This window comes from Diabrotica undecimpunctata, chromosome 1 (genome assembly GCF_040954645.1).
Source record: "Diabrotica undecimpunctata isolate CICGRU chromosome 1, icDiaUnde3, whole genome shotgun sequence".
Lineage (NCBI taxonomy): Eukaryota > Metazoa > Arthropoda > Insecta > Coleoptera > Chrysomelidae > Diabrotica > Diabrotica undecimpunctata.
Genome location: NC_092803.1, coordinates 79,212,426 through 79,222,733, shown reverse-complemented (window position 1 = coordinate 79,222,733; position 10,308 = coordinate 79,212,426).

Genomic DNA, 10,308 nt, shown 5'->3' with positions numbered 1-10,308 from the left:
ATATATATATATATATATATATATATATATATATATATATTTATATATATATTTATATATATGTATGCTAGGGATAACAAAGAGGGATCGTAAAAGAATTGAATGGATACGGAGGCAAACCCAGGTGACTGATGTAATCCAAAGAATAAAATCCCTGAAATGGCAATGGGCAGGACATATGGCAAGAAGAACAGATAACAGATGGACCACTAGAACAACTATGTGGTACCCCAGGAACGCTAAGAGACCAAAGGGGCGCCCAAATCTCAGATGGGATTATGATATTAGAAAATTAACAGGAACAACGTGGTCTCGAATAGCACAAGATAGAAAAATATGGGCGCAAATGAGCGCAAATTATTAGAACAACGTACAACTAAGACATCGTCGAATAATAATAAGAACATAAAATAACATTGAAATAAGGGAGGCTGCACCGTAATTGGAAACGGTTGATAAAGCTGCACATGATGATGATGATATATATATATATATATATATATATATATATATATATATATATATGGAATTTAAGCAATTTTTTACAAGAAAAATAAAAATAGCTTTTTATATCCTTCCAACAACGGCTAGCCAAAAATTATTCTCATATTGCTGTCCCGGTGGAACATTGACGTAACTGCAAATTGATCAAAAATGAGTTTATGTCGTGATTGGGTCCAAACTTGGTTAAACCATTCGTCAGATCACTGTCAGACGTGTTGTTCAGCTTTTAGCCACCAGGGAGTAGATGCGTCATATTTGAAAAATCAGCCGATCTCGGAGAAACAACGACAGAATGTATAGTTGTGCTTCGATAGGTCGAGTGTGTGCTTGTTCTTACGCTGCTACATTGACGCAATTGTATTTTATGTTATTGTGGCTCTAAGGTTTTTTCACAAATACCCGGAAACATTGACGTAACTGTATTCTGTGTCATTTTTCATCTGGATTTCTCCTTATTGTGAGGCAACATTGACGTAATGTTGCCGTTTGAAATGTCCAATTAGCGTATCTGAAGAGAGAGAGACACAGTTTAAAGAGTATTGGTCATTAGGGTCCTTGCAAAGACAGTGAGATTTTTTGGCTTCTTGTATTCGGCCACTTGAGTTGAGCTACCAACGTATTTCTACATCAAAAACCACTCCCAGAAATACAAATTGTGCATTTTTTGTTACAGGCAAGGGAAAACAAGAACGGGTATGTAAAAGGTTTCTGATAATACTTTTGGAATAACTGAAAGAGCTATTCGCTGTATAATTAAAGCAGTTTCAAGTAAAAAAACTACTATTATACCAGAAGTTAAACGTGGGAAGCACGAGAGTCATAAGAAAATAAGTGACAAAATTTTGGATCCTGTTCGTAGCCATATAAATTTAATTCCACGAATTGAAAGTCACTATCTTTGAAATGATTCTTCGAGGCAATACATAGACGGTGGTTTAACTATTGCGGAACTTCACAGGAACTATATACAGGAACGAAAAGAAGCAAAATAAGAAGAGCCAGCAACCTACGATTGTTATTCTCGTATTTTCAACAGCGAATTTAATATAGGGTGCTTTATCCCGAAAAAAGATCTTTATGACCAATGCGAATCTTTTAAAAATGCCGGGGCAGAAGAAAAAGAGAATATACAAACAACTATTAAAAGTCATTTAGAGGAAAAGGATCTGAGTCGTAAAGAAAAAACTAACAATAAACTGAACACAAAAAATTCTGATAACAATATACATCTGGCTACTTATGACTTACAAGCAGTGTTACCTGTACCAATAGGACAAAGTTCTGCATTTTTTTACAAATCTCGATTAAACTGTTATAACTTTATAGTAGTAGAAGTAAAGGCGAAAAAAGGCGCCAAGTCTCCGAAACACATAGCACTTATAAAATTATTAAAGTAGATTTTGGAAAGAAGTGATGGGGAATAGAGGGGCAATAGAAGATCTTGCGTTTATTAATATCTAAAAGAATTGTCAATTACCAGCCTAGAAGTGTATGTAATTATTTATTTTGATAACTGTGGGAGCCAACAAAAAAATTTTTCTAATAGCCATGTACCTGTTTGCTGTCAATCCTTTGGACATCAATTCTATTACTAACAAGTACATTGTTCGCGGTAATATCAATGAAGGTGATTTAGTCCACAGCATAATAGAAAAAGCAGTGAAGAGGGCAACCAAATCAGGGCCTACATACATTCCCGAGCAATACGTTGACTTAATTAGGAATGCTAAGAAAACAGAAGCTCTTTTAACCGTTAAAGAAATGGATTTCACTGAGTTTTACGATGTAAAAGCACTGTACAATGAAATGGGACTAATCATCTCAGATCTCACCAAAGACGAGAAAGGCCGTGACTTCAAAATAACTAGAGTAATGTTACTTCAAATTTTAAAAGGAAAAGATTACTTCCTGTATAAAAAAAGTTATAAACAACCAACGTGGACAAAAGTTCATGTTTGCCAAAAAAGAAGGGTCAGAGTTCATCCGAATTGTTTTCACCGAAATGCCAGTAAAGTTGTGTAGGGCTTCCTCTTCAAAAATTACTTTAGGTGATAACAAACTAAAATATTTTAAACAGTTGCTTTCAAAACATATTCCTGGATTTTGTAAAGCCTTTTACGATTCAATTTTTCGTTGATACTTTTTTTGTAATTTAAATTTTATTTTTAACTTCCTTTTCATTAAAAATGTTTGCTTTTATTACAATTTTCAATTTGTTTATTAAATTTTTTCAATGACTTTTTGTTCTTATTTAGGATGCCACCTTTCAAAACTAGCTAGGTAACCAAAAATTTTACAAAATGAGTATGTATGTGGAATATTTTATCTTTAAAACTAAAATCTAAATTTTTCTTTCTAAAACAAAATTCTTAACTATTCATCCCTAAATTTGATCCCCAATTACAATTACGTCATTGTTGCCACGGTTATTTTGTGGCAACAATGACGTAATTCCAATTGGGGATCAAATTTATTGATCAAATTTAATTATAAAGTTTAATAAATGGCAAAATTAACTGGCATAATTTAAGTGGCTTATTGGCAAAAAATCTAAATTAACAATAAAGAGCATGACCCGTCACCCGTGAACCGTCACAGGCCTGTAACACCAATAATGCCAGCAATATTAAGAAATTGATGTAATATTTAGATTGTAACGAGTATATTGTAAATAAATAGTTCAATAGGAAAAGTGTACTAGCACATATATGCCTTAAATTTAAATCTTTATATATGCATCATAGACTCTAAAAAAGTATTTGACAAAATTCATCACCGAAAACCTGGGAAGATAATTAAATAGAACCTTAAAAGTCTTTTTGTAATGCAAAAACCTTAAAAAAAAGTATTTTTAATTACTATTTGTCTTATATACAGACAACATAAGAATAAACAGTTCTTATGTAGTGTCAATTACATTAAGTGCCGTTACTCTAATGTGATCTTATGAAAATCCTAGTAAAAAATAAATGAGCTTAATTTACCTATCGTAAATGTTGTTGAACCTATTCTATTGCTTCTCAACATATAAATTAAAACAATATTTTTAAGACAATTAAAACGAAATATTGAAGAATGTCGAAATGTCGAACATTCTACGGTCTTTTTTACATCTTTAGAGAAAAAAAGGAAAATCTGCATACAGACACCTGTGACTCACACAGGTAGTGTTGGGTTTCTAATACCCTAACAAAGATATACCCAGGTAGAGATGCCCGAGGGATTCAGACCTTTGACACTTCGCCCCGTCACCACTCCGAGATGGTCGGCGTCCAACTAAAAACCTCTCCACTGTCACACTAGACATCAAAATGGAAGGGCTGGTTAAGGCAAATATCTCTCCTGATGACCTGCTCTTACCCGATTCCCATTCTTTCTCCCACACGTTCATTAAGAAAACCACACCCACACGAACCACTAAAGACTTCCAACCCCCTGACTTAGCGAGGTTGCCATCTCTCTCGTGTCGTCTGTCTCTCATTTACTTCTATATCGGACTGCGACAGTCCAAACTCCACCGAGATGCTACTCGCTTGTTTTAGAATTGTGTTCTGAGCAGGTCCCTTATAAATTTGTGCATCCGTGTCCACCACCACTCATCCCTCATCATTTTCTCCACCTTCAGTTACACTCTCTTTCAAACTTGTCTCTTTCATTCGTCCAACGCTCACAATCCAACATCGTGTATGTCACAGTATTTGAGAGACCAAGTAAAGGCACTTATCGGACTGAGCCCTCCTAAACCTAAAAAGGTAGCTGCGGAAGCAGCCATGGCCTGTGAGAATTTGCGTCAGATAATAATCCAGGTGCCTATGCCCACATTCACCCAACTTCGAAGGTTTGGAATTAGCGACTTCGTCCACTCCGCCACATCACGTGTTGCCTCCCACTCCTGCTGCCACTGACTGATTGAAACTAATCTCTCGGCCAGTCCTATCTCATTCATCTCTCGCTCTCCAATGTTCCGCCCCCTATACCTACGAATCCTGGCTCTTACACCTGCCAGCACATGTAAAGTAACACAGCCGGTGATCACCCACAAAGCAGCAGCTGACACAGTACTGTAAGGACTTGCTACCCGCAGCAGACTAATTCTGTCCACGCGTACCATGAGCCTCTTAAACTATGAACTAAGCAATGAAAATTCAGTTGGTAACAAATAAAACATTCTTTCATAAATTAGAAAATTTTACTTTCATGACAAACTAAAAAATTATAAATAAATAAAATTATAAGTTTTATGGATTAGCTTATTGTCATATTAGTCTTCTTTTAAACAGAATTAATTTTAATATTTAATATTTCAAAAAGGATTGATATTTCATTACGACATATGGCAGTCAGTATAATCTTTTTCTGTTATTTGGTACATAACCATAATTTTAAAATTTGTTTTGTTCAAAAGTTAACCTCAATATAAGCTCCGTTGAAAAATTTAGATAATTTTTCATTTCTAAGAATTATTTCAATAGTTACAACTAGATGTAAAATTATTACAACTTCACCCAATATGTAAGGTTTGTTGATAAATTTTGTTAAATATTATTTGTAATAGTTATTAATGTAAATTAATAATAAATATGTAATGTTTCTCTCTAAACCAGGAGTTGTAGAATTATTTCCTTTAAAAATATTTTCACTCTTAAATATTTTTTAGAAAAGCCTTTCTTTTTATCCAGCACGGGGATATTTTTAAACGGCGTCCATTTCAAATAGTTTAGAAACTTTCTTGTGTGTGTATTGCCCAGGAAATGTCTGTGTTTTTTTTTATTTCTTTGTAGTTATCCCATCTAGTCCCCCCTTATTCAGTAACTTACGACCCAGCTATTCAACCAAAACAAGGGTGACCGTTTGAAAACGTTTTGGTTTGTTTGCTTACCCTATCTCCACCCCAAAAATTCCTTAGTCCCTACTTTCAATCCCCTATAAGTGATACTACAATGTGGTAGGCAAATTAAATCGTTATAAATTTAAAGTCATTTAAATAATGACTTTAAATAAACTGTCATTTACATTTATTTGCAATATCACAATCAGATTAATACGACTTGCAGCATTTTCCACATTATTAAGATAAATCCTTATGCTTTTATGGTATTAATATACTTAAGATATTATATTGAAAATAACTTCAGGTTTTGTAGTTGGCCCTGTTTTGAATCAATTGTTTTCATCTAGTAGGATGCTATCATTGCTGTTAGTTATTGTTACTGTCACTAAATATTCTAATTTTCGTTTTCAAAATCTGATTAATTAATAACGCCCCACCATAATAATTTTATCAATACTCAAATGCGAAATATTATGCTCTGTGTTTTTGTACAAGAAAATTATTCCTGTCTTTCTGCTGCACGAAGATATCAAGAAATGCACCCAGACAGGTTTCTATAAAATCGCCAAACTTTCATTAATATTTTTAGTCGATTAGGAGATAATGGATAATTTAAGCCTAAAAGTGATGTGGGATGACCTTAAATTTTAAAAGTTTATTAGAAGGATCATATTTTATTGCGAGTTGCTAGTTATCCTGAACTAAGAACTCGGCGTTTATTAGCAAATCTTACGGGGTGTTCCATAAGATGGTGGCAGACCAAACTTATGTGTGGCAGACCAAACTTATGTTTTTTTAAACGGAACACCTTATATTTTATTTTAAATTTGAAATTTGCTTCACTTCCACATCACAACAATGTAAAGTTTTATTATGTTATACCGGGTATTTAAAAAGTTATAACCAATATTACCTGAAAATTGTATCAATTTTAACTCCCTGTATAATTAAAAAGAAGTATAGAATGGCCCGTATTTTATATCACTATCGAAAAGTACTAATATCGTTCTTTAAATTTTATGAAGTACACCCTGTACCTAAGTACTTAAAGTTATTAGTTTTCTAGATATTTTTATTTTTCCATCAAAGTATTAATTTGGTAGATATTTTAACGTTTACCAATAATTATTGTAAGTTGGCCATGATTGATTTGTCGGAAACTGACAGTTTGACATTATTGTTTATTAATTCAGTAACGAAATAACGACACATAAATGAAACCAATTTATTTCAAATAAAATTTATAAAAAATAACCGCCAAAAATTAAAAAAAAAAATAACAAAAGATGGAAAAATAATAACTTATCTTACTTAAGTAAGGTGTTCAAAATGACCTCTTAAAACATATATGCATACTTAAAAATGCTCATTGAAATAGTTGCTTACTTTCTAAGCATTTGTAGAGAAATATTTTAAAATGCAATTCGGATTCTATTTTTCATATCATTCCTTGTTGTTGGAGGTATTTTATATACTTCGTTCTTAACGTAATCTCAAAAAAATGAGTAAATTTTATTGAATTCTGGTGACTTACTGGTCCATCCCTTCTGATCCATCTTTCACCAAACTGATCATTTAGTCCAAACAAGTTCATCACGTACTAATTCGTTTGTTCATGTATATTAAGTCGAACGTCTTCTAATAATATCGGTAACTGATTTACAATAAAATCTAAAAAAAATCTCACCATTTAAGTTATCTTTAAAAAATATGGTCCTACTACATGGTTACCGCCGATACCTCCCCACACATTTAGAGACCATCTTGTTTGACTATGTGTTACTATGTGGTATGGATTACTTGTTGAATATTAGTGAAAGTTATGCCTATTAACAGAACCGCTTCGATGGAATGTAGTTTCATCACCAAATAGGAAACATTCAAAAAAATCTCTCTGCTTATTAATTTTTTCTAAGGCCCATTCACAAAATACTATTCGTTTCTGAAAATCATTATTATTTAATTCTTGGTGCTTTTGAATATGATAAGGGTGCATTTGTTTTAGATAGAATGTTTTGAACAGAGTAGTAACTAAGTTCTTTTTCATTGGAAATACTCCTTATGTGTGGGTTTTCTGTAACTGCCATCAACACACTCATTTCGTTTTCCTCTGTCACACTAGTTTTTGTTCGTTCATGTTTTTCATAATTCACTGAACCAGTGCGGTTAAATCGATCTTTCAATTTTTCAAATGTATCGTGTCTAGGTTGCCGCATATCTGGAAACCGTTCTTGATAAATTCTAGCTGATAGTAATGAACTTAATTGCATTCCCCCAATATCCAGATCATATCTACCATTTCATCAGTAGTAAAATACATTATTGCTAATTTAAATTAAATTAATTATTGAATTACTAAATAATAATTGTTGCCGTTTAAGCTGTGGTTTAATACTGAATTAATAAACAATAATGTCAAACTGTCAGTTTCTGACAAATCAAACATGGCCAACTCATAATAAATATCGGTAAACTACACAAAAATTAGTACTTTGATGGAAAAATAAAAATATCTAGAAAACTGATTACTTTATATAGAGAGAGTACTTTATAAAATTTGAAGTACGATATTAGTACTTTTCGATAGTGATATAAAATACAGGGTTGTTCTATTTAATATTACCAAGAAAATAATGCACTTGCATTTTGACTTACCGTGTATTTGATTTAACTAATATTATGAAAAGGAATATGTTTTTAATTTTTAACAATTATTAAAAGACTATCGTTGTAATAGATCAATGTTTCTATACTCCTTTTTAATTATACAGGGAGTTAAACTTGATACGATTTTCAGGTAATATTGGTTATAACTTTTTAAATACCTTTTAAATAAGTAAATCAGATTTCAAATTTAAAATAAAATACAGGGTGTTTAAAAAAACATAAGTTTGGTCTGCCACTATCTTATGGAACACCCCGTAAGATTGTAACTAATTTTAAAATTTGGAGTTTTAAGCGTCCTACAATTTTTGTTAATACCTTTTTTTGTAATTTTTACAAGGTGGTTTATACAGAATGGAAATCAGCCTTATTGCCCTTTAATGGTAGGGAGCTATCTAGATCAGCAATTTCCTTATCGTTGGATTGGCAGAGGTAGTGAAGTTTCGTGACTGCCTAAATTTAGCTATTTTATTGCCAATCAGCCAAACATATTTTTTTAAGTTATAAGATCGTTTAATGAAAGAATTGACAAGCTTTTTGAGGTAAATTTGCGTCACATTAAATATTTTTTGTTATATAGTTTCTGGTTTAGTTAAAACGTATTTTTTGATATTTTTGTGTTATTAAATTTTTTTATTTAGATTATAACAAAATAGTTCCATTTAGACCCACAATTTGTTTTTAAATGATAGATGTATCTATTCGTTTGAAGCAATTTCAATAAATAGCATGTTTTTCTGTTAATAGTGAATAAAAATTATCTTTACTAATAAAAAGTGTATTATTTACGTAGAAGGTATAGGTAACTAGAAAAATTGCGCTAAAACAGCAGTTCCAATAGTGGCGTCAAATTTGAGAATGGTCAACCATTCACTTTCCCCTATCGTACGCCTCTGGTAGTAGCCAAAAAAGTTTATTTACCACAATATCGTAGGGTGGACGGTACCTACACTTTCTGCCAAGTATGACAAGAATATGTCAATTAGTTGTAAAGTACTTTGTACAAAATAGTTTTTAAATTTTTAGTAAGCACTCTGTAACTCAGTAAGGAGCAATATTTTATTTAAATGATTTGGACTTTTCCAATTAATAACGAAACACCTTGTATAAACCTTAATTATATCTGCAATAAAAGCATGATGAAAAAACTTTTCAGAAGACATCTCTTTAAACTTAAGTAAAGTTTACTACGGATAAAACAAGTTTTTCCTAAAATCATGTCGATTTATGATCGTCTTCCTCTTTGTGTGTAAAGTCTTAAAAAAAGGTCGTAAAATATTGAAATATAGCACATAAAGTCTGCTTTGTCAAAAGAACAATATAATTTAATATTAGGGTCAATAGATCAAAGGTTACGACATTTATAGATAACACTAAGTAGAAATAATTTATAACGGTACATATCTTGATACTTGATGTATAGTTCCCAAAGTACATACAAATTTTATACAGTCCACAGCCATATTAACAAGAACAACAATTTTGATGACATTAAAATTTAATTATATATGTGGTAATCTATCCATCAATGACAATTGAATATTTAAACCAAATGGGCTTTTATTTTCGTTTTTGTTTGCAATAATCGTGCTATGTAAACATCAGAAATTGGGGTTGGTGATTTTCGTATTTACGCTAGCAATTTCACGCTTCGTATGCATATGAATTTGTCGCTAAACGAATCTGGAATTGGATATTGCTGGCATCAAAATGATTTTGTAGTTGTTTCGTGAAATTAGTACATGATTGTTAAAAAAAAAGAAAAAAAGCAATCAGACTTAATTCCAAAACGTCGATATTAAATTTAATAATGAAATACTCGTTTACAATGTTTTTTCAATTTAGTGTCACAGGTGACAGTGAATCGTTAGGAAACCAGAGTTAAAATAGACATGCAGAATATACTGTAATTTTTAATCAATATTTTTTTGCTCTGTAGTTTTGATTCTTATGAAAATGTTTTAGAGAAAAATATATTTTTAAAATTTTATTGATTGTTCAATATATCGTTGCTGTAAAATCAATCCGACATAAGTGCAAACAATCGATTTTTGAGATAATAATATCGAAAATGTCTTTTTCTTTGTCTATTTTGATATCAAATCGTCATTAAATTTAAATGAAAAAAAGTCTGTCAACTGGCGTTGAGCCAGTGGTTATCGTTGGAATCACCACTTTGCTTAACAGAAGACAGATCTATTACTCAATGCGCCAGTTGCTTTCTAAACTTTAAGGTAAAAGATTACGCGTAGTTCATATTTATTATTATTAATGCGTTACCATTAAAAAAAAACTGACATGTAAGCTGA